This window comes from Triticum urartu, chromosome 6A (genome assembly GCF_056163025.1).
Source record: "Triticum urartu cultivar PI428250 chromosome 6A, HENAU_Tu73, whole genome shotgun sequence".
NCBI classification, from domain to species: domain Eukaryota; kingdom Viridiplantae; phylum Streptophyta; class Magnoliopsida; order Poales; family Poaceae; genus Triticum; species Triticum urartu.
The window spans coordinates 32,163,190-32,188,329 of record NC_141878.1 but is presented as its reverse complement, the minus strand read 5'-3'; the positions used below and the strand labels follow the sequence as shown (position 1 = coordinate 32,188,329).

The window sequence follows — 25,140 nt, the reverse complement described above, 5'->3', positions numbered from 1 at the left end:
GTATATGAGTTTGTAAGCTGCACTAATTCGTCTACAGGATGATCAACCCAAAGCCACTGAGTGGGTCCTATATAGTGGATGTACAAACCACATGACCAGTGACAAGAATCTATTGATGGATGCTCCATTATCTCCGTCGCATCTGAAGCATATCATCTTTGCTGACAAAGGCAAAAGTCGGGTATTGGGTCTAGGTAAGGTTGCGATTACAAAGGATCGACACATGGACAAAGTCATGCTTGTTGAGTCCTTAGGATACAACCTTATGTCTGCCTCAATGCTTTGTGATCTTGATATGGTTGTTGTCTTTGGCAAGTACCGTTGTGTTGTGGTTATGGAAGCTGACAATTCCAAAGTCTTCGAAGGCTTTAGGAGAGGAGACCTGTATATTGTTGATTTCTCTACAGGACCACAACCAGCCGTGTGCTTACTTGCAAAAGCTTCAGAAGGCTAGCTCTGGCATCGATGACTTGGTCATGCAGGCATGAGGAATTTGCACACGCTTGCGAAGAAGAAACATGTCATTGGCATCGAGAATGTCAAATTCCTCAAGGATCACCTATGCGGAGCCTGTGAAGCTGGGAAGATGACGAAGGCCAAGCATCCAGCAAAGACTATCATGACCACCACTCGCCCGTTTGAATTGCTTCACATGGATCTCTTTGGTCCTAATCATTATTCTGCTATTTCAAATGAAGCATCTCAATATGGCTTTGTTATTGTTGATGATTATTCTCGCTACACATGGGTACACCTTGTTACTTACAAACATGAAGTGTAGGAAGTCTTCAAACGATTTTCCTCGAGGGCTTCAACCAACTTTGGTGTGAAGATCAAGCACATCAGAAGTGACAATGGCACTGAGTTCAAGAATTCTGGTCTCGATGACTATCTTGATGAACTTGGTATTACTCATGAGTTATCTGCTCCTTACACTCCTCAGCAGAATGGCGTCATGGAGCGCAAGAACAGGACTCTTGCTGAGATGGCTCACACTATGCTTGATGAATACAAAACGCCTCATCGTTTCTGGACTGAGGCAATTGATACTGCATGCCACATCATCAATAGAGTATATCTTCACAAATTCTTCAAAAAGACTACCTATGAACTCCTCACTGATAAGAAACCCAATGTAAGTTATTTCAAAGTCTTCGGTGCTAAATGTTGGATTAGAGATCCTCATCACAACTCAAAATTTGCATCGAAAGCACATGAAGGTTTTATGCTTGGTTACGGAAAGGACTCGCACACCTACAGAGTCTTCAATAACGTTCTTCACAAAGTTGTTGAAACTGTAGATGTGCGGTTCGATGAAACTAATGGCTCACAAAGAGAGCACCGACCTACTGTGATAGATGAACCAGCACCTGAGGAAACTATCAAGTTCAAGGCTACTGAGGATGTCATTCCTACTGAAGAATTTGCTGAATAATTCATTCCAGAACATGAAGAACATTGGGCTAATGCACCTGAAGAAAATGCTGAAGAAAACGCTGATCAAATTCTTCAATGACAACCAGCTCATCCTCGCATTGCAAAAGAAGTGCATGTTGAAAAGATCATCAATGACATCAAAGCGTCAGGTCCTCTCACATGCTCAAAAGCTTCACATTTGTCTAACTTTTGTGGGCACTATGCTTTTGTCTCTATTACAGAGCCCACTATGGTAGATGAAGCATTTCTGGAGCCTGAGTGGATTCAGGCCATGCAAGAAGAATTACATCAGTTCGAGCTGAACAATGTCTGGGAACTGGTCAAACGACCAGATCCTCGCAAGCACAATATCATCGGCACAAAGTGGATCTACCGCAACAAGCAAAATGAAAATGGCCTTGTGGTGAGGAATAAGGCACGGCTTGTAGCTCAAGGCTACACACAGGTTGAAGGAATTGGTTTCGATGAAACTTTTGCACCTGTTGCTAGACTTGAGGCTATTCGCATATTACTTGCTTATGCTAACCATCATGATATCACTTTATATCAACTGGATGTGAAAAGTGCATTCCTCAATGGTAAGCTTGAGGAAGAAGTATATGTTGCTCAACCCCCAGGTTTTGAAGATCCAAAGAATCCTGACAAAGTCTTCAGACTCAACAAGGCCCTCTATGGCCTCAAGCAGGCCCCACGGGCTTGGTATGATACCTTGAAGGAACTCTTCATGAAGAAAGGCTTCAAACCCGGTTCACTTGACCCTACTCTTTTCACTAAATCTTATGATGGTGAATTGTTTGTGTGCCAAATATATGTTGATGATATTATCTTTGGCTGTACTGACCAATGTTATAGTGATGAATTTGCCTATATGATGAGTGAAGAATATCAAATGTCTAGGATGGGAGAGTTGAAATTCTTCTTAGGTCTTCAAATTCGTCAACAACGCAATGGCATATTCATATCTCAGGAGAAATACCTCAAGGATGTACTAAGGAAATTCAGCATGCAAGATTGCAAAGGCATCAAAATTCCTATGCCCACAAATGGGCATCTGTGCACTGATGAAAATGGTATTGACTTCGATCATAAGGTATACCGCTCCATGATAGGTTCCTTATTGTACTTATGTGCATCTAGGCCAGATATAATGCTTAGTGTTTGCATGTGTGCCCGATTTCAAGCTACACCGAAGGAATCACACCATAAGGCTGTGAAGCATATTCTTCGATATCTAGCTCACACACCAACACTTGGATTATGGTACCCCAAGGGCTCGGCTTTTGATCTCATTGGATATTCTGACTCTGACTATGCTGGTGATCGTGTGGACCGCAAGTCAACATCTGGTACATGTCATTTCCTCGGACGATCTTTGGTTTGTTGGTCCTCGAAGAAACAGAACTGTGTATCACTATCTACTCCTGAAGCTGAGTACATTGCCGCTAGTTCTTGCTGTGCCCAATTGCTATGGATGAAGCAAACTCTCAAGGACTACGGCGTCAACATGAAGAATGTGCCTCTCTTCTGAGACAATGAGAGTGCCATCAAGATTGCTCACAAGCCAGTTCAGCACTCGAAGACAAAGCACATTCAGATACGTCATCATTTTCTTAGTGATCATGTGCTGAAGGGCGACATTTCTATTGAGCATGTGAAGACTGAAGAACAGCTAGCCGATATCTTCACAAAGCCCTTGGATGAGAAGAGATTTAGCAAATTGTGGTGTGAGCTAAATATCCTAGAATCTTCGAATATTCTTTGAAAAGGACACTCATTGAGGGAGTCCTGGATTAGGGGGTGTCCGGATAGCCGGACTATACCTTCGGCCGGACTACTGGACTATGAAGATACAAGATTGAAGACTTCGTCCCGTGTCCGGAAGGGACTTTCCTTTGGCGTGGAAGGCAAGCTTGGCGATATGGATATGTAGATCTCCTACCATTGTAACCGACTCTGTGTAACCCTAGCCCTCTCCGGTGTCTATATAAACCAGAGGGTTTTAGTCCATAGGACGAACAACAATCATACCATAGGCTAGCTTCTAGGGTTTAGCCTCTCTGATCTCGTGGTAGATCTACTCTTGTACTACCCATATCATCAATATCAATCAAGCAGGACGTAGGGTTTTACCTCCATCAAGAGGGCCCGAACCTGGGTAAAAACATCGTGTCCCTTGTCTCCTGTTACCATCCGCCTAGACGCACAGTTCGGGACCCCCTACCCGAGATCCGCCGGTTTTGACACCGACATTGGTGCTTTCATTGAGAGTTCCTCTGTGTCGTCACTTTTAGACCCGATGGCTCCTCTGATCAGCAACGACGATGCGATCCAGGGTGAGACTTTTCTCCCCGGAAAGATCTTTGTATTTGGTGGCTTTGCACTGCGGGCCAATTCGCTTGGCCATCTGGAGCAGATCGAAAGCTACGCCCCTGGCCGTCAGGTCAGATTTGGAAGTTTAAACTACACAGCTGACCTCCGCGGAGACTCGATCTTCGACGGATTCGAGCCGCAGCCGAGCGCGCCGCACTGTCACGATGGGCATGATCTAGCTCTGCCGCCGAACAGTGCCCTGAAGGCCGCACCCGCATTAGCTCCGACCCTTAATTCGGAGCCAACTGCGCCAATCGAGGATGGGTGGTTGGACACCGCCTCGGGGGGTGCAATCTCTACGGCGATCGAGCCGAACACCAGCCCTATTCTATGCGAAGCCCGTGACTCCAAGGAGCCGGACTCCTCTCCAGACTCCGAGCCCTCCGCGCCCCTACCGATCGAACCCGATTGGGCGCCGATCATGGAGTTCACCGCCGCGGACATCTTTCAGCACTCGCCCTTCGGCGATATTCTGAATTCACTAAAGTCTCTCTCTTTATCAGGAGAGCCCTGGCCGGACTATGGTCAGCAAGGCTGGGATGCGGATGATGAAGAAATTCAAAGCCCACCCACCACCCACTTCATACCCACTGTCGATAATTTAAACGACGTGCTCAACTTCGACTCCGAAGACATCGACGGTATGGACGACGATGTAGGAGATGAACATGAACCAACGCCTATAAGGCACTGGACAACCACCTCATCTCATGATGTATACATGGTGGACACAACCAAAGGAAGCGACGACGAGGAACACAGGGATGCAACGAGGGATCGTTCACTCGAAAAGCAATCAAAGCGGCGACGTAAGCGCCGCTCCAAGCCCCGCCTCGACAGAGACAGCAGCCATACAGACCCAGCCATAGAGCAGGACGAGCCGGCGGACGGCGAACATGCCTTCGAGCAACCGTTCGAACAGGGCAACTTGGATAAACAAACCGAACACCCCGTCCCCGGCGAAAACATCAGTCCGGACGACCTTACGCCGGATAGGCTCATGGAGCAGAAAAACCTCCATAAAAGGCTCGTCGCCACTGCGCGTAGCCTGAAAAAGCAGAAGCGGAAGCTCAAAACTGCGGAAGATGCACTCAGAATCAGATGGAGCAAAGTACTCAACACCGCGGACAAATATGGCGGCAGTCGCCGCACAAAAAGCTATCCAAAGTGGAAGCTACTGCCTGAATTTGACAAGGAGGCCTTAGAGCCCTTGTCGTCAAAAAATAGGAAAGCCACCCGGTCGGATAGACGACCGCATGGCCAGCATGGAGCGGCAAGCGGCGCCGCACACAAGCCGGCACGCGATCCACCAAAGGATCCGCATCAAAAAGATGGCCCAGCCAGATCCGTCGACGGGCCAAGAAAGCAAGCTCTAGTAAGCAATGCAACACAACAAATATCGGAACATCACGGCACACCCAAATACAGGGGTGCCGCACACCCCCTATGTTTCACCGATGAGGTGCTGGACCATGAATTTCTAGCGGGATTCAAGCCCGTAAACATAGAGGCGTATGACGGAACAACAGACCCTGGGGTCTGGATCGAGAATTATATCCTCCACATACACATGGCCAGAGGAGATGACCTCCGCGCCATAAAATAATTACCCCTCAAGCTTAAAGGGCCAGCCCGACATTGGCTCAAAGGCCTTCTCGAAAACACCATTGGAAGTTGGGAAGAGCTTGAGGATGCTTTCCGGGCAAATTTTCAAGGGACCTATGTCCGCCCTCCGGATGTAGACGATCTCAGTCACATAACTCAACAGCCCGGAGAGTCAGCCCGGAAATTCTGGAACAGATTTCTTACTAAAAAGAATCAGATAGTCGAATGTCCGGACGCTGAAGCCCTAGCAGCTTTTAAGCATAACGTTCGAGACGAATGGCTCGCCAGACACCTCGGCCAAGAAAAGCCAAGAACAATGGCCGCATTAACAAGCCTCATGACCCGCTTTTGCGCAGGAGAGGACAGCTGGTTGGCAAGATGTAGCACCAGCGACCCAAGTACATCCGAAGTTAGGGATGGAAACGGAAAACCCCGACGCAGCAAGGACCAGCGCCGGAATAAGAGAAATAGCCCAAAGAGCACGGCGGTCAATGCCGGATTCAAAAGCTCGCGGTAGAATCAGGGAAAGCCGCCCCTCAAGGATAACAGGGACGAGCTATCCAACTTAAACAAAATCTTGGACAAGATATGTCAAATACACAGTACTCCCGGGAAGCCTGTGAACCATACCCACAGAGATTGTTGGGTTTTCAAGCAATCCAGCAAACTCAACGCCGAACACAAGGGGCTCGACACACCAAGTGAGGACGACGACGAACCCCACAAGCAGAGCACCAGGAAACAAAAGGATTTCCCACAAGAAGTCAAAACAGTAAACTTACTTCACGTGACGAACAGAATGGCGCCAACAGAGATACGCGCCATATGGCCTATCCCAAAGGAGTCTCGCCAATGGTTGTTAAAACCGATCACCTTCGACCATCAGGATTACTCTAGAAGTATCCGGAACGCAGTCTGGACTGCCTTGGTATTAGATCCAATAATCGGTGGACTCCACTTTACAAATGTCCTGATGGACGGCGGCAGTGGTCTAAACCTGTTATACCAGGACACAATCCGCAAGATGGGGATAGACCCAACAAAAATTCGCCATAGCAAAACCTCCTTTCAAGGGGTAATGCCAGGCCCGAATGCCCATTGTATGGGTTCTCTCCGGCTTAATAGCCATATACCCCTGTACTAGGGGCTCCGCGCATATAAAACAAGAGACAATAAAGCTCAGTTTTACCCATTCCGATTTATACTTTGTTTATTTAGTATAACTCATGTTCGACACGATCTTTCTTTAACTAAGTTCCTCTCTTTTATAGATGAACACCGTGCTACGCCCTTCCAGGATACGGCACAACAGAGACACAGGCGCAGACGTGCAGCAGGGACCCGTTCCAAGGATTCTTTTCAGATTAAGATCCTGCGTAAACCTTTTTTACTGTCTTTTGTTGATACACATCCCCTGGTTTCTTGGTATAACCAAGGAGGAGGCTGGCGTTTTGGCATGTGGCCACGTCAGAATTTTGCGCGTACCTGGACACTAGGGGCTTATTACTAAGGGCGTTATCTCGCCCGCCCTCATAAAGACCGAATACCTTAGGGAGTGTTCGGCGTCGCGAGTTTGGCCTTATATGCATCAGCTTCGAATCATGTCTTTGGTCAAATGTTGGGTTTGCCTGGCTCCTGTGTTTTGCTACCTTACGTTTCGCTCTATCGGCTAAGGCGGCACCAGGAGAACTACTGCGATTGTGCCCCGGTTCGGCCAGGCAAGCACCTCAGTAGAGAAAGCCGAAAACTGACTGTCATGATATAGCGTGAGACTGGTCAACCACTCGATGACTTACCGGAATCTTTAGGATTCCTCCACATTAATGAAGGGCCGCTTCCCGGCCAGGCACATACGCGCCCCGAGTTCGGGCGAGCGCATGCGCCACCAGGGGCTATATAAGTAGCCTCACTGTCAAACTTGGCTAAGTGAAAGTGATAAAGCATCATAGTCCGATTGCCTAGTTCGCTGTGCTATCACCTCCTTTGTAGGACCAAGACATTGGATCAAGTGTGAAAATGCGCCTTCTGCGAACACCCCCGCATTATGTGTGTGGGGGCTGAAGCCGACGACTGCCATCTTTCAGATTATATATACATATATGTTAAACAGCCGCACAGGAGGTATTATAATACTTGCAGGCACAAGTATAAAAAGCTTCTACAATTTATCAAAATATTGTTTTACAATCATATATGGTATTCGAATATAGTATCCTTCGAGCACTGCGTCTCTATTAAACGAGCGCCTTGCAGAACTTCCTGAAAATAGTGCTCGGCAGGTACTCGGCTTCCATCCGAGTCTGGGGATGCAACAGCGGTGGCCTCCATTTCCGCCCAGTATGTCTTGACACGGGCAAGAGCCATCCGCGCACCCTCTATGCACGCTGACCTCTTCATCGCATCGATATGCGGCGCCGCACCAAGGAATTGTTGCACCAAGTTGAAATAACTTTTTGGCTCTGGCCTCTCTGGCCACAGTTGACTCATGACATACTTCATGGCGAGTCCGGACAACCTATTTAGCTCGGCCCATTTGGCCAAACGATCGGCTAATGATAGCGGACGCTCCGGATTGTGGAACTGCGACCAAAAGAGCTTTTCCACTTCGCGATCTTCTTGATCTTGGAAGTGTTCGGCCGCGGCTGCGGCACTCGCTGCCAAATCCAGATAGGTGTCTGCCGTACTCCACATCCGGTCTAACGGAGCATGTTTAGGATCACAGAACATCCTCCGTAGCATAAACGGCTTTCTAGCCGCGATCTCTCCGGCCTGACGCAGCTCCTCCTTCATAGCTCTCATCACAGAGCGAGCATCCTTGGCATCGGCAACGGCCTTCTCCAGGTCCGTCTGTTCCGCCCAATCTTCTTTTTCAAGAAGCTTGCAACGGTCAGCAGCGTTCTTCAGCTTCACGGCCATCTCGACCATTTCCTTCTTGCTTCAGCAGTGAGCAGCCTGTTCGGCTTTCAGCTCTTCAATTGCCTTTAAGGCAGCCGCATCACTTTTCCTGGCTTGCTCCTTGGCTCAGGCAAGTTCCGCCTGAAGATTCTCCATGGCAGCAGCACCATCTGCATCAAGTGCACACATTGTAAGATACTGGCATAAAGCTCCTCTTACTAGGTGCCGCCAGAGGAATTACATACCTTATGCCTCGTCAAGCCACTTGTTGACAAGCGTGATGTCAGCATCTGCCACGTCTAGTTGCCGCTTTAGCTCGGCAAATTCATCAGTCTGGCTTACCACCGGACACTTCGCCACCTACGTATGAAGGCGACATATTAGACCTGGGAATATGATCCTCTGCGCGCTGTCACTTTTGACAACGCACAGAGTCTCAGGGGCTACTATCTACACAGTGCGCATCTTATTTATGTGCAACTGTCCAAAAAGGGTACATTATTTCGCGTACCTCAAAACCTGTCAGTAAACTCCTGACGGCCTCGTGCAATCCGCTCTTCGCGGATGAAATCCTCTCAATCACCGTACCCATCAATGCATGGTGCTCCTCTGAGATAGATGCTCGCCCTAGCAGATCCTTCAGCTCCTCCGACCACGCACCAGACGGTGCCGGACTTGTCCGATGGCCCTTTTCGAAGGCCGGACGCGGAGGGATTTGGGGGGCCATATGACTACCTTCCGGCCCTGCCGGATTCGAAGAAACCCTCCGCGACGATACCTCAAGATCGCCCGCCTCACAAGGCGGTACGGCAGGGGGAGGCGTTCCGCTCTCCATCATCTCCGGAAGAAGATCCCCCGAAGACGAGCTCTGCTGAGAAGGGCTAAGGTCCGAGCTACAAGGTAAATTTTCGATTACTCTTCTCAGATATAACGCAAGGATTTCTCTCATTTCTTAAAAAGAAAAACTCCTCTCTACTTACGGCTCGGTGGAGGGCTGATCCCCTTGAGGGCATAATTCGGCCGAAGTATCCCCTGGCGCAGGACCCTCTAATGAAGATTTCTTCCCCCGCTTTGAGGCCATGGTCTTCGGGTCGTCAGAGGTGGTCCTCTTCTTCCCCTGAGGAGAGGAATTTTCGATTCCTCCCTTCCGGACAACCTTCTTCGAGGAGGCTGTAGCTTCCTTGTCCCCTCCCTCGCTTTCCTCCGAAGGCACAACCTCCAACATCCTGACTAGCACGGGACCCGGCGTGGTCTCGGGGAGGGGGGCCGGACACCTGATTATCTTTGCTTTCGCTATCCACTCCTGTTTAAAGGACATCTCTTTTAAGGGCAATTTTATGATAAATATGCGGATTGCGAGTCCGGGCACAGGGCTACTTACTTGAGTATCCGGGCGGTTGCAGCTCAGACCTGCGTCCTCGGTCAAATCCGGACACACTACTTGTGGTCCAAAGAACAATTTGTACATCTCCACGGGCGTCATGCCAAGAAAATGTTGGGGAACTCATGGTCCCTCCGGGTTGAGCTCCCACAGGCGGAGGGGGCGACGTTTGTAGGGCAGAACTCGGCAAATTAACATAACCTGCGTCACCATGACCAGACTGATTTCTCTTTCTAGGAGATCTCAGATGCGGCCCTGCAACAGGGGCACGTCCTTTGCCGACCCCAGTCCAGCCCCTTATTGACCCATGATGCCAGTCGTGGCGGGGGACCCGAGCGGAAAGCAGGCAGCGCCACCCACTTGGTGCTCCTGGGAGCTATGATATAAAACCACTCTTGTTGCCATAAGCTGGACTCCCCTTGAAAAGAGCCCTTGGGCCATGGAGCACCAGCATTCTTGCTTATAAAAGCACCTCCGCACTCCGCATGCCGTCCCTCGATCATCTTCGGCTCTACTTTGAAGGTCTTGAGCCATAGTCTGAAGTGAGGAGTAATACGGAGGAAGGCTTCACCCACGACGATGAATGAGGAAATATGGAGGATGGACTCCGGAGCTAAGTCGTGAAATTCCAGCCCATAATAAAACATGAGCCCCCTCACGAAGGGATCCGTTGGGAAGCCTAGCCCCCGAAGGAAGTGAGACATGAACACCACACTCTCACCAGGCTTGGGAGTGGGAATGACCTGCCCTTGAGCAGGCAGCCTATGCGAGATTTTTCCAGTCAAGAACCTGGCCTCTCTCAACTTCAGCACGTCCTCCTCCGTGACGGAGGAGGGCATCCATCGGCCTCGAAGGTCGGAACCGGACATTGTCATGTTGGGGAACGTTGCAGAAAACAAAAATTTTCCTACGGTTTCACCAAGATCCATCTATGAGTTCATCTAGAGACGAGTGATCGGATGCATCTACATACCTTGTAGATCGCGAGCGGAAGCGTTCAAAGAACGGGGATGAGGGAGTCGTACTCGACGTGATCCAAATCACCGGAGATCCTAGCGTCGAACAGACGGCACCTCCGCGTTCAACACACGTACGGTCAGCGTGACGTCTCCTCCTTCTTGATCCAGCAAGGGGGAAGGAGAGGTTGAGGATGGCTCCAGCAGCAGCACGACGGCGTGGTGGTGGTGGAGAAGCAGTACTCCGACAGGGCTTCGCCAAGCTCTACGGAGAGAGAGAGAGAGGTGTAGCAGGGGAGAGGGAGGCGCCAGGGGTTCCGGCTGCGGCTGCCCCTCCCTCCCCTCCCTTTATATAGGCACCCAGGGGGGAGGGCGCCGGCCCTGGAGATCCCATCTCCCAAGGGGCGGCGGCCAGGGGGGTGGAGTACCCCCCAAGGCAAGTGGGGCGCCCCCCACCCTAGGGTTTCAACCCTAGGCGCAAGGGGGTGGGCCAAGGGGGTGCACCAGCCCACTATGGGCTGGTTCCCCTTCCCACTTCAGCCCATGGGGCCCTCCGGGATGGGTGGCCCCACCCGGTGGACCCCCAGGACCCTTCCGGTGGTCCCGGTACAATACCGGTGACCCCCGAAATTCTCCCGATGGCCGAAACTACACTTCCTATATATAATTCTTCACCTCCGGACCATTCCGGAACTCCTCGTGACGTCCGGGATCTCATCTGGGACTCCGAACAACTTTCGGGTTACTGCATATTCATATCCCTACAACCCTAGCGTCACCGAACCTTAAGTGTGTAGACCCTACGGGTTCGGGAGACATGTAGACATGACCGAGATTGCTCTCCGGTCAATAACCAACAGCGGAATCTGGATACCCATATTGGCTCCCACATGCTCCTCGATGATCTCATCGGATGAACCACGATGTCGACGATTCAAGCAACCCCGTATACAATTCCCTTTGTCAATCGGTACGTTACTTGCCCGAGATTCGATCGTGGTATCCCAATACCTCGTTCAATATCGTTAGCGGGAAGTCACTTTACTCGTACCATAATGCATGATCCCGTGACCAGACACTTGGGCACTTTGAGCTCATTGTGATGATGCATTACCGAGTGGGCCCAGAGATACCTCTCCGTCATACGGAGTGACAAATCCCGGTCTTGATCCGTGTCAACCCAACAGACACTTTCGGAGATACCCGTAGTATACCTTTATAGTCACCCAGTTACGTTTTGACGTTTGGTACACCCAAAGCACTCCTACGGTATCCGGGAGTTACACGATCTCATGGTCTAAGGAAAAGATACTTGACATTGGAAAAACTCTAGCAAACGAACTATACGATCTTGTGCTATGTTTAGGATTGGGTCTTGTCCATCACATCATTCTCCTAATGATGTGATCTCATTATCAATGACATCCAATGTCCATAGTCAGGAAACCATGACTATCTGTTGATCAACGAGCCAGTCAACTAGAGGCTTACTAGGGACATGTTGGTGTCTATTTATTCACACATGTATTACGATATCCGGATAACACAATTATAGCATGAATAAAAGACAATTATCATGAATAAGGAAATATAATAATAATGCTTTTATTATTGCCTCTAGGGCATATTTCCAACAGTCTCCCACTTGCACTAGAGTCAATAATCTAGTTACATTGTGATGAATCGAACACCCATGGAAATCTGGTGTTGATCATGTTTTGCTCTAGGGAGAGGTTTAGTCAACGGATCTGCTACATTCAGGTCCGTATGTACTTTACAAATATCTATGTCTCCATCTTGAACATTTTCACGAATGGAGTTGAAGCGACGCTTGATGTGCCTGGTCTTCTTGTGAAACCTGGGCTCCTTGGCAAGTGCAATAGCTCCATTGTTGTCACAGAAGAGTTTGATTGGCCCCGACGCATTGGGTATGACTCCTAGGTCGGTGATGAACTCCTTCACCCAAATTGCTTCATGTGCTGCCTCCGAGGCTGCCATGTACTCCGCTTCACATGTAGATCCCGCCACGACGCTCTGCTTGCAACTGCACCAGCTTACTGCCCCACCATTCAAAATATACACGTATCCGGTTTGTGACTTAGAGTCATCCAGATTTGTGTCGAAGCTAGCGTCGACGTAACCCTTTACGACGAGCTCTCCGTCACCTCCATAAACGAGAAACATTTCCTTAGTCCTTTTCAGGTACTTCAGGATATTCTTGACCGCTGTCCTGTGTTCCTTGCCGGGATTACTTTGGTACCTACCTACCAAACTTACGGCAAGGTTTACATCAGGTCTGGTACACAGCATGGCATACATAATAGAACCTATGGCTGAGGCATAGGGGATGACACTCATCTCTTCTATATCTTCTGCCGTGGTCGGACATTGAGCTGAGCTCAATTTCACACCTTGCAACACAGGCCAGAACCCCTTCTTAGACTGATCCATATTGAACTTCTTCAATATCTTATCAAGGTATGTGCTTTGTGCAAGACCTATGAGGCGTCTTGATCTATCTCTATAGATCTTGATGCCTAATATATATGCAGCTTCTCCAAGGTCCTTCATTGAAAAACTCTTATTCAAGTAGGCCTTAATGTTGTCCAAGAGTTCTATATCATTTCCCATCAAAAGTATGTCATCTACATACAATATGAGAAATGCTACAGAGCTCCCACTCACTTTCTTGTAAGCGCATGCTTCTCCATAAGTCTGCGTAAACCCAAACGCTTTGATCATCTCATCAAAGCGAATGTTCCAACTCCGAGATGCTTGCACCAGCCCATAAATCGAGCGTTGGAGCTTGCACACCTTGTCAGCATTCTTAGGATCGACAAAACCTTCCGGCTGCATCATATACAATTCTTCCTTAAGGAAACCATTAAGGAATGCCGTTTTGACGTCCATTTGCCATATCTCATAATCATAGAATGCGGCAATTGCTAACATGATTCGGACGGACTTTAGCTTCGCTATCGGTGACAAAGTCTCATCGTAGTCAACCCCTTGAACTTGTCGATAACCCTTAGCGACAAGCCAAGCTTTATAGATGGTCACATTACCATCCGCGTCTGTCTTCTTCTTAAATATCCATTTATTTTCTATGGCTCACCGCTCAACGGGCAAGTCAGTCAAAGTCCATACTTCGTTTTCATACATGGATCCTATCTCGGATTTCATGGCTTCTAGCCATTTGTCGGAATCCGGGCCCGCCATCGTTTCTTCATAGTTCGAAGGTTCACCGTTGTCTAACAACATGATTTCCAAGACAGGGTTGCCGTACCACTCTGGTGCGGAACGTGTCCTTGTGGACCTACGAAGTTCAGTAGCAACTTGATCTGAAGTTTCATGATCATCATCATTAATTTCCTCTCTAGTCGGTGCAGGCACCTCAGGAACATTTTCTTGAGTTGCGCCATTTTCCGGTTCAAGAGGTAATACTTCATCAAGTTCTACTTTCCTCCCACTTAGTTCTTTCGAGAGAAACTCTTTCTCTAGAAAGGATCCATTCTTGGCAACAAAGATCTTGCCTTCGGATCTGAGGTAGAAGGTATACCCAATAGTTTCCTTAGGGTATCCTATGAAGACGCATTTTTCCGATTTGGGTTCGAGCTTTTCAGGTTGAAGTTTCTTGACATAAGCATCACATCCCCAAACTTTTAGAAATGACAACTTAGGTTTCTTCCCAAACCACAATTCAAACGGTGTCGTCTCAATGGATTTCGACGGAGCCCTATTTAAAGTGAATGCGGCAGTCTCTAAAGCATAGCCCCAAAATGATAGCGGTAAATTGGTAAGAGACATCATAGATCGCACCATATCTAATAGAGTGCGATTACGATGTTCGGACACACCATTACGCTGAGGTGTTCCAGGCGGCGTCAGTTGTGAAACTATTCCACATTTTCTTAAGTGTGTGCCAAATTCGTGACTCAAGTATTCTCCCCCACGATCTGATCGCAAGAACTTGATTTTCCTGTCACGTTGATTCTCAACCTCACTCTGAAATTCCTTGAACTTTTCAAAGGTCTCAGACTTGTGTTTCATTAAATAGACATACCCATATCTACTCAAGTCATCAGTGAGGGTGAGAACATAACGATAGCCACCGCGAGCCTCAACACTCATTGGACCACACACATCAGTATGTATGATTTCCAATAAGTTGGTTGCTCGCTCCATTGTTCCTGAGAACGGAGTCTTGGTCATTTTACCCATGAGGCATGGTTCGCACGTGTCAAATGATTCGTAATCAAGAGACTCTAAAAGTCCATCCGTATGGAGCTTCTTCATGCGTTTGACACCTATGTGACCAAGGCGGCAGTGCCACAAGTATGTGGGACTATCGTTATCAATCTTACATCTTTTGGTATTCACACTATGAATATGTGTAGCATTACGCTCGAGATTCATTAAGAATAAACCATTCACCATTGGAGCATGACCATAAAACATATCTCTCATATAAATAGAACAACCATTATTCTCGTATTTAAATGAGTAGCCATCTCGTATTAAACGAGATCCTGATACAATGTTCATGCTCAAACTTGGCACTAAATAACAATTATTGAGGTTCAAAACTAATCCCGTAGGTAAATGTAGAGGCAGCGTGCCGACGGCGATCACATCGACCTTGGAACCATTCCTGACGTGCATCGTCACCTCGTCCTTCGCCAGTCTCCGCTTATTCCGCAGCTCCTGCTTTGAGTTACAAATGTGAGCAACCGCACCGGTATCAAATACCCAAGAGCTACTACGAGTACTGGTAAGGTACACATCAATTACATGTATATCACATATACCTTTCGTGATGCCGGCCTTCTTGTCCGCTAAGTATTTGGGGCAATTCCGCTTCCAGTGACCACTTCCCTTGCAATAAAAACACTCAGTCTCGGGCTTGGGTCCATTCTTTGGCTTCTTCCCAGCAGCTTCCTTGCCGGGCGCGGCAACTCCCTTGCCGTCCTTCTTGAAGTTTTTCTTACCCTTGCCTTTCTTAAACTTAGTGATTTTATTCACCATCAACACTTGATGTTCCTTTTTGAGTTCTACCTCTGCTGATTTCAGCATTGCAAATACTTCAGGAATGGTCTTTTCCATCCCCTGCATATTGAAGTTCATCACAAAGCTCTTGTAGCTCGGTGGAAGCGACTGGATGATTCTGTCAATGACTGCGTCATCCGGGAGATTAACTCCCAGCTGAGTCAAGCGGTTATGTAACCCAGACATAGTGAGTATGTGCTCACTGACAGAACTATTTTCCTCCATCTTACAGCTGAAGAACTTGTCGGAGACTTCATATCTCTCGACCCGGGCATGAGCTTGAAAAACCATTTTCAGCTCTTCGAACATCTCATATGCTCCGTGTCTCTCAAAACGATTTTGGAGCCCCGGCTCTAAGCTGTAAAGCATGCCGCACTGAACGAGGGAGTAATCATCGGAATGTGTCTGCCAAGCGTTCATAACGTCTTGTTCTGCAGGGAGAACAGGTGCTTCACCTAGCGGTGCTTGTAGGACATAATCTTTCTTGGCAGCTATGAGGATGATCCTCAGGTTCCGGACCCAGTCCGTATAGTTGCTGCCATCGTCTTTCAGCTTGGTTTTCTCTAGGAACGCGTTGAAGTTGAGGACAACGTTGGCCATTTGATCTACAAGACATATTGTAAATATTTTAGACTAAGTTCATGATAATTAAGTTCATCTAATCAAATTATTCAATGAACTCCCACTTAGATAGACATCCCTCCAGTCATCTAAGTATAACATGATCCGAGTTAACTAGGCCGTGTCGGATCATCACGTGAGACGGACTAGTCAACATCGGTGAACATCTTCATGTTGATCGTATCTTCTATATGACTCATGCTCGACCTTTCGGTCTTCTGTGTTCCGAGGCCATGTCTGTACATGCTAGGCTCATCAAGTCAACCTAAGTGTTTGCATGTGTAAATCTGTCTTACACCCGTTGTATGTGAACGTTGGAATCTATCACACCCGATCATCACGTGGTGCTTCGAAACAACGAACTGTCGCAACGGTGCACAGTTAGGGGGAACACTTTCTTGAAATTATTATGAGGGATCATCTTATTTACTACCGTCGTTCTAAGTAAACAAGATGCAAAAACATGATAAACATCTCATGCAATCAAATAATAATAGTGACATGATATGGCCAATATCATATAGCTCCTGTGATCTCCATCTTGGGGCTCCATGATCATCTTGTCACCAGCATGACACCATGATCTCCATCATCGTGTCTCCATGAAGTTGCTCGCCAACTATTACTTCTACTACTATGGCTAACACATTTAGCAATAAAGTAAAGTAATTTACATGGCGTTTCTCAATGACACGCAGGTCATACAAAAAATAAAGACAACTCCTATGGCTCCTGTCGGTTGTCATACTCATCGACATGCAAGTCATGATTCCTATTACAATGACATGAACATCTCATACATCACATATATATCATTCATCATTCATCACAACTTTGGCCATATCACATCACAAAACACTTGCTGCAAAAACAAGTTAGACGTCCTCTAATTGTTGTTGCAAGTTTTACGTGGCTGCAATAGGGTTCTAGCAAGAACGTTTTCTTACCTACTTGAAAGCCACAACGTGATTTGTCAACTTCTATTTACCCTTCATAAGGACCCTTTTCATCGAATCCGCTCCAACTAAAGTGGGAGAGACAGACACCCGCCAGCCACCTTATGCAACTAGTGCATGTTAGTCGGTGGAACCGGTCTCACGTAAGCGTACGTGTAAGGTTGGTCCGGGCCGCTTCATCCCACAATACCGCTGAAGCAAAATAAGACTAGCAGCAACAAGAAAGTTGACAACATCTACGCCCACAACAAATTGTGTTCTACTCGTGCAAAGTGAACTACGCATAGACCTAGCTCATGATGCCACTGTTGGGGAACGTTGCAGAAAACAAAAAATTTCCTACGGTTTCACCAAGATCCATCTATGAGTTCATCTAGCGACGAGTGCTCGGATGCATCTACATACCTTGTAGATCGCAAGCGGAAGCGTTCAAAGAACGGGGATGAGGGAGTCGTACTCGACGTGATCCAAATCACCGGAGATCCTAGCGCCGAACATACGGCACCTCCGCGTTCAACACACGTATGGTCAGCGTGACGTCTCCTCCTTCTTGATCCAGCAAGGGGGAAGGAGAGGTTGACGAAGATGGCTCCAGCAGCAGCACGACGGCATGGTGGTGGTGGAGAAGCAGTACTCCGACAGGGCTTCGCCGAGCTCTACGGAGAGAGAGAGAGAGAGAGGTGTAGCAGGGGAGAGGGAGGCACCAGGGGTTCCGGGTGCGGCTGCCCCTCCCTCCCCTCCCTTTATATAGGCCCCCAGGGGGGCGGCCCTGGAGATCCCATCTCCCAAGGGGCGGCGGCCAGGGGGTGGAGTACCCCCCAAGGCAAGTGGGGCGCCCCCCCACCCTAGGGTTTCAACCCTAGACGCAAGGGGGTGGGCCAAGGGGGCGCACCAGCCCACTATGGGCTGGTTCCCCTTCCCACTTCAGCCCATGGGGCCCTCCGGGATGGGTGGCCCCACCCGGTGGACCCCCGGGACCCTTCCGGTGGTCCCGGTACAATACCGGTGACCCCCGAAATTCTCCCGATGGCCGAAACTGCACTTCCTATATATAATTCTTCACCTCCGGACCATTCTGGAACTCCTCGTGACGTCCGGGATCTCATCCGGGACTCCGAACAACTTTCGGGTTACTGCATATTCATATCCCTACAACCCTAGCGTCACCGAACCTTAAGTGTGTAGACCCTACGGGTTCGGGAGACATGTAGACATGACCGAGATTGCTCTCCGGTCAATAACCAACAGCGGGATCTGTATACCCATATTGGCTCCCACATGCTCCTCGATGATCTCATCGGATGAACCACGATGTCGACGATTCAAGCAACCCCGTATACAATTCCCTTTGTCAATCGGTACGTTACTTGCCCGAGATTCGATCGTCGATATCCCAATACCTCGTTCAATCTCGTTACCGGCAAGTCACTTTACTCGTACCGTAATGCATGATCCCGTGAGCAGACACTTGGTCACTTTGAGCTCATTGTGATGATACATTACCGAGTGGGCCCAGAGATACATCTCCATCATACAGAGTGACAAATCCCAGTGTTGATCCATGTCAACCCAACAGACACTTTCGGAGATACCCGTAGTATACCTTTATAGTCACCCAGTTACATTGTGACGTTTGGTACACCCAAAGCACTCCTACGGTATCCGGGAGTTACACGATCTCATGGTCTAAGGAAAAGATACTTGACATTGGAAAAACTCTAGCAAACGAACTATACGATCTTGTGCTATGTTTAGGATTGGGTCTTGTCCATCACATCATTCTCCTAATGATGTGATCTCGTTATCAATGACATCCAATGTCCATAGTCAGCAAACCATGACTATCTGTTGATCAACGAGCCAGTCAACTAGAGGCTTACTAGGGACATGTTGGTGTCTATTTATTCACACATGTATTACGATTTCCGAGTAACACAATTATAGCATGAATAAAAGACAATTATCATGAACAAGGAAATATAATAATAATGCTTTTATTATTGCCTCTAGGGCATATTTCCAACATGTCGAAGGTCCGAAGCGCTGAAATCTGGAGCCTTGGGTGTTGGAACTCGAGGCGAAGGGCGAACTCGTTTGAGATTGAAAGAAAGGAGTAAGGCCTTGGTCTCTTTATAAGAGGTTGAATACCAAGGGCCCTCCCCGTGACCGTTTGGGACTCGCCTTTGATCGAGAAAACATACCAATGGGCATGGTTGGGTTACCCACGCCCGTATTTATGAGAATCCCGGAATAAGGGGACACGATCTCTGCTTTGACAAGACGTGCCAAGGAAACCACCTCGCTAAACGCCCTGAGGTGGGACAGTAAAATGATTCGAATAAAGACTTGGCCGTGGTGTGATGTCACGCTACGGAATACGTCAGCAGATTAGATTTGTGTAAATATTATTCTCTCTATGGCAATATGTGGAAACTTATTTTGCAGAGTCGGACACTACCTTTGTGTTCAAAATCTTCTATGAAGTACTTGGAGGAGGAACCCGCCTTGCAATGCCGAAGATAATCTGCGTGCCGGACTCGTCGTCATTGAAGCCTGGTTCAGGGGCTACTGAGGGAGTCCTGGATTAGGGGGTGTCCAGATAGCCGGACTATACCTTCGACCGGACTCTTGGACTATGAAGATACAAGATTGAAGACTTCGTCCCGTGTCCGGAAGGGACTTCCCTTGGCGTGGAAGGCAAGCTTGGCGATACGGATATGTAGATCTCCTACCATTGTAACCGACTCTGTGTAACCCTAGCCCTCTCCGGTGTCTACATAAACCGGAGGGTTTTAGTCCATAGGACGAACAACAATCATACCATAGGCTAGCTTCTAGGGTTTAGCCTCTCTGATCTCGTGGTAGATCTACTCTTGTACTACCCATATCATCAATATCAATCAAGCAGGACGTAGGGTTTTACCTCCATCAAGAGGGCCCGAACCTGGGTAAAAACATCGTGTCCCTTGTCTCCTGTTACCATCCGCATAGACGCACAGTTCTGGACCCCCTACCCGAGATCCGCCGGTTTTGACACCGACACTCATCCTAACACTTATGCAAAATTGATGACTTAGATGTGCAACACATGAAGAAACGTTTTTCTTCAATCAATGAAGAATAACACTCTTAGTGTGAAGAAATTAATGAAGAATTTGATTCTCAGAACCCTACGATAATTGTACACGGTGTCTGAAATTATCATTCTTATACGGTGGGGCACGCCACCACCAAAAGTTGAAATTCCTCAAATTATTCATATTCTTCAACTTTGCATAGTCTTCATTGGTTCCGTCGTTTTTCTTCTTTGGCTATATATATGAGTTTATGTCCTCTACAGCATTCACTTATTGCTATTTCTTCAAGTTGGTTCTCTGCTAAGTGAATGTGATCGGACCCTTCCCCTCTATGCTATACTCAACCCAATCTGTTCACAAATTCTTCATGTGCGTTCTATTTGAAACTCGTTCAAAATCTTCACTGTGTCCTTGTCAGCTGAAGAAATTGCGAATGGAACTTTAAAACCTATCTTATCGAAATTTTCGGCTTTGCCTCTCAAACCGTCCCGCATCCCACAATACACTTATCCACTCACCCACGATCTAACACGATCTCCACCTCTCACTACATGGATGACACATGTCATGCGAATGAGAAGGGTTAGGGGCACGTTCGTCCAATTTCTTCGGGCGAACAGTTTTTCACCATGGTTATAAATACCCTTCCTTCCCTTCCTCACTTCTTTTACTCCGCTCGACCTCTCTCTCCAGCTCGAGCTTCTCAAACCCTAGCGCTGCCGCTACTTCATCGCCGCCGGTGAGGAAGAGCTTCACTGCCTCGACCTCGTCGCCGACGTACTCACGCCGACCGCGGAAATATTCACTCCGTCGTTGCCGTAGTTGTCTTCCTCTGCCAAGTTAGGGTGTGGAAGATCTGCACAGACAAACTTCACATCTCCTCACTCCAGTTCGTCATGTTCTTCGTCCAGGGTAATTAAAAGTTACTTTTACTACCCTCGTTGATTTGAATGATTATCCTCAAAATCTTCAAAGGTGTTTTTCTTCATAGATTCACACACTAAACACCTCACAAGTCATCTGTTGTTGACTCGTTTCTCTAAGCCATGTTTTTTCTTCAAGATTCCTCAAATGTGTGGATTTTTTAATCTACACATCTCTGGAACCTAAGACAAAGAACGCTTAGTGAAATTTTCAAGACTCATCTGGTCAAATTCCTCAAACTTGTTCTTTTTTCAAAACCTTCTGAGAATGCATATGACCTCTCCAAATTCCTCGCAACTATACTCTGTTCACAGGTACACATGTCAGCTGCTGAATCACTAGGTTCTCATCAACTTAACTCATTTGCAGCGTTCCTCGAAGAAAAGTTGCGTACTTCTTCAGAGAATTCAATTGTTCAAATTCCTCAACTAAAGAAAAAGGCTGACGGTAAGAAGCCACAAAAGGGAGGAAAGAGGCCCGAGGTAAATACAACGTTTGAGATCCCTGATGACATATATGTTGGGTACTGCACACCTACTGAGGAAACCAAGAATGAGCACAAAGTGCGCATTCAGAAGATAGAGAGGAGATGGGCAAGAGAATAGAGGGAGTACAGATATGTCACTCCTAAGTACATGAAGAAATTCGCACTCAATCCTCCATGCCCAAGAGCTCCATTGGCACCTGCCCAAATCGCTGATCCCACCAGCCTCAAGCGCGGTGAGGACTATCCTAATGAATGGGCCAAGCGCCAAGCCAAGCTGGCTAAGCAAGCCAGAGAAGCAGTGAGGAAATTTAATGAAGACTCTGCTGCTGCTGCTGCCTCTGCTGAGGCCTTTGCTGTCAAGCCAAAGAAGGCTATGTCAAAGAAGCCTGCGTGCAAGCCAAGTGCTTCACCAACAATGCCCTCAAGGCCAAGTTCCTCAGCAATGCCCTCACAGCCAGAATCCTCAAAGCCCTCACGGCAAATTCCTCATGCTGCTCCTGTTCCTCCAAAGTCCTCAGCTCCTCCGCCAAAGCCTTCAGCTATTCCGACTAAATCCTCAGCACCTGTGCATCTCGCCTCGTGCCAAAGGACTGCCGGCATCTCCATTGCCTCAGGTGTCTCAGCTAGTTCCTCAGCTGCACCAAGTTCCTCAGCTGGCCCCTCACTGTTGAAGACAAAGGCCACTACTGGACAAGGTCCTCGCCCAAGTCCTCAAAAGAAGCAAGTCGCTTTCCAAGTGTCGTCCGATGAAGACGAAGCTGATGATGATGAACTTGAAGAAATCATCAAAGACAGGCAAGTCAGGGCCGCTAGAGCCAAAGGATCAGAGGTGCCACTGCTTTTGGATCCCAGGCTGATCCTCAACTACATTGATGATTGGCACAAGGACCCCAACACTCCCTTGCCTGACTTCAAGCTGACTCCTGGCCAGAGTCACATGCTGACCCACTTCATTCAAGAAGAAAAGTGGAAATTTGAGAAGGCCAGGCAGATCAAGAAAGCGCAGTACAAGAAAGAGCGCTATCTGAAGAAAAACGTTGTCTCTATGACAACTGAAGAACTTGTCACTATTCAGACTGAGATTAAGAAACTCAGTGATGACTTTGACGCATATCGCGCTGATTGGCTTGGAGCCAAGGTTCGTTTTGTGACACTTGCGGATAACTTCACTTCCAATGTTGCAGCCCCAACGCAACAGGAAATTCCTCAGGCTGAAGCTGCTCAGCCTACTGAAGAAAATGCCAGCACCGCTGATGAAAATCAGGCTGCTGAAGATAATGTGAGTTTGAAGGCTGATGACTGCATTCCAGCCGCTAAAGAAATTGCCAGGGCACCCACTAGTGGTGTGCCTGAAGAAACTGAAGAACTCAGGGCAACTGCATCAGTTGTGCCAGAAGAAAATTAACCAGATTCCTCAGCTGCTCCTGCACCAACTTCAACTCCAATCCTTCCATCTGCATCAGATGTGAAGAAGACAAAGGCTGCAGAGCATGCTGCAGTGAAGAAAAGGAAAGAATCAGTTGCTTCAGATTCTTCAGCTCTGAAGAAAATGAAGCCTATGACAAGTTCATTTGAAAATCCGATTGATGTTGTTCCCATCTCAACCGGGCCATCAAAGGACCTTATTCCTTTTGATGAAGAATATGTGATCCCCAGCGGATCTGATGAAAAACTCCTTCTGCTACTTCGTCTGAACCGTTGGATGAAGAAATTGAAGTGGATGCGATCCCTTCAACACCTATCATCTCCTCGCCTATGCCTCAGTTCATAGCTGAAGAGGCTGGCGTTGAAGAAATGGAAGATGAAGATGTGGACATTGGCTGCTCCACACCCGTAATCAGTGATGAATTCTGGGAAAGTCAGCATCTAAACTCTCCAATGTTCACCCCTCTACAGCAAATTCCTCAGTCCCCCACACAAACTGTTCACATGGGCTCTGAAGAAACTCATCCCACTGCATCTGTCCATGAGGAAATTCCAGCCACTAGCGCTGAAGAAACTGCTGCTACTGAATAACCAACGACGCAGACTGCCACTGAGGAGGAACCAGAAATTCCTCAGCTTGAAGAACCTGCGATTGAGATTCCTGAGGTCGTGATGCAACTCACTAACACTCCTCTGCCGAAGCCAAAGGATCCATTCTCACGCAAGCAAAAGTTCAAGGCTGATGATTTCTTCGGTGAGCATGTATTCTTCGAAGATTACAACCCATATGACTCTGCTCGCATTAGGAAGAGGCGTTTCTGGACTGCTAGTCAAGCCAATTTATATTCCTTAGTGCTGTTCAACAAGGAGAAGATCTTCTACCATGAGCATATTCCTCATGTGGATATGGAATCTATGTCGTGCTTCGCACCAGTCCTTAGTGTTCTTCACGATGCTGGACTGCTAAACTTTTGCTCTGACATCTGCGATTGGAATGAAGAACTGATTCTTCAATTCTATGCAACGCTGCACATCACCGGAGATGCTGAAGATGTGAATTCATGGGTGCTGGACTGGATGTCTGAAAACACTTACTACACTACACCACCCTCTAAATTGCTTCGTGCTCTACCACTCTGTCCTCCCCTTGAAGAAGCTCGCTGCATCTACAGTGAACCTGAGCTCACACATCATTACATGCAGGTGCTGATGAAACCTTTGAAGCCAGGTCAAGCACCAAGAACCAAATTCCTCATGAAGGAATTGCTGTACGTGCCCAGAACTGTCTATCGTATTCTTACAAGGACAATCAGTCCCATCAAAGGCCACGACTCATCTGAAAGTGTGTTATATCGACTAGAGGGGGTGTGAATAGGCGATTTTTATGAAATTCTTCACTGAGGAATTTGCCGGTGAGGAAATTCCTTAGTGAAGAACTACTAGCAGCGGAATAAGTACTCAAAAGTAAACACAACAGAATACAAGCATAGTCATCATGATGAAATGAAGACAGGCACAGAGTACAGGAAGCGTAATCACAGGATAACACAGGAAGAAGACAAATAGACTGAAGAAATTGAATCTGAGGAAATTGAGAAAGTCATCAGTCAAAGTCTTCAAACACAGATATGAACAAACATACAACACAGTTATGAGGAAATGAAAGAGTTGAGGAAATAGAACCAGTAAGCTCGGTGAAGACAATGATTTGGTAGACCAGTTCCAACTGCTGTCTCAGTTGTACGTCTGGTTGGAGCGGCTGAGTATTTAAACTCGAGGACACACAGTCCCGGACACCCAGTCAAGGACACTTACTCCAAGACACCCAGTCCTCACCGTATTCTCCTTCAACTAAGGTCACAGAGACCTCGTCCAATCACTCGTGGTAAGTCTTCAGGCAACTTCCAAACCTTCACAAACTTGGTCACCCGGCGATCCACAATTCCTCTTGGATGCTCTA

General features: G+C 47.7%; 1 pseudogene; it reads right to left on the bottom strand.

The window, feature by feature from the left end:
* The window catches only part of LOC125516437 (receptor-like protein EIX1), a 77,612-nt pseudogene that overhangs the window by 18,668 nt on the left and 33,804 nt on the right, over nucleotides 1–25,140 (bottom strand).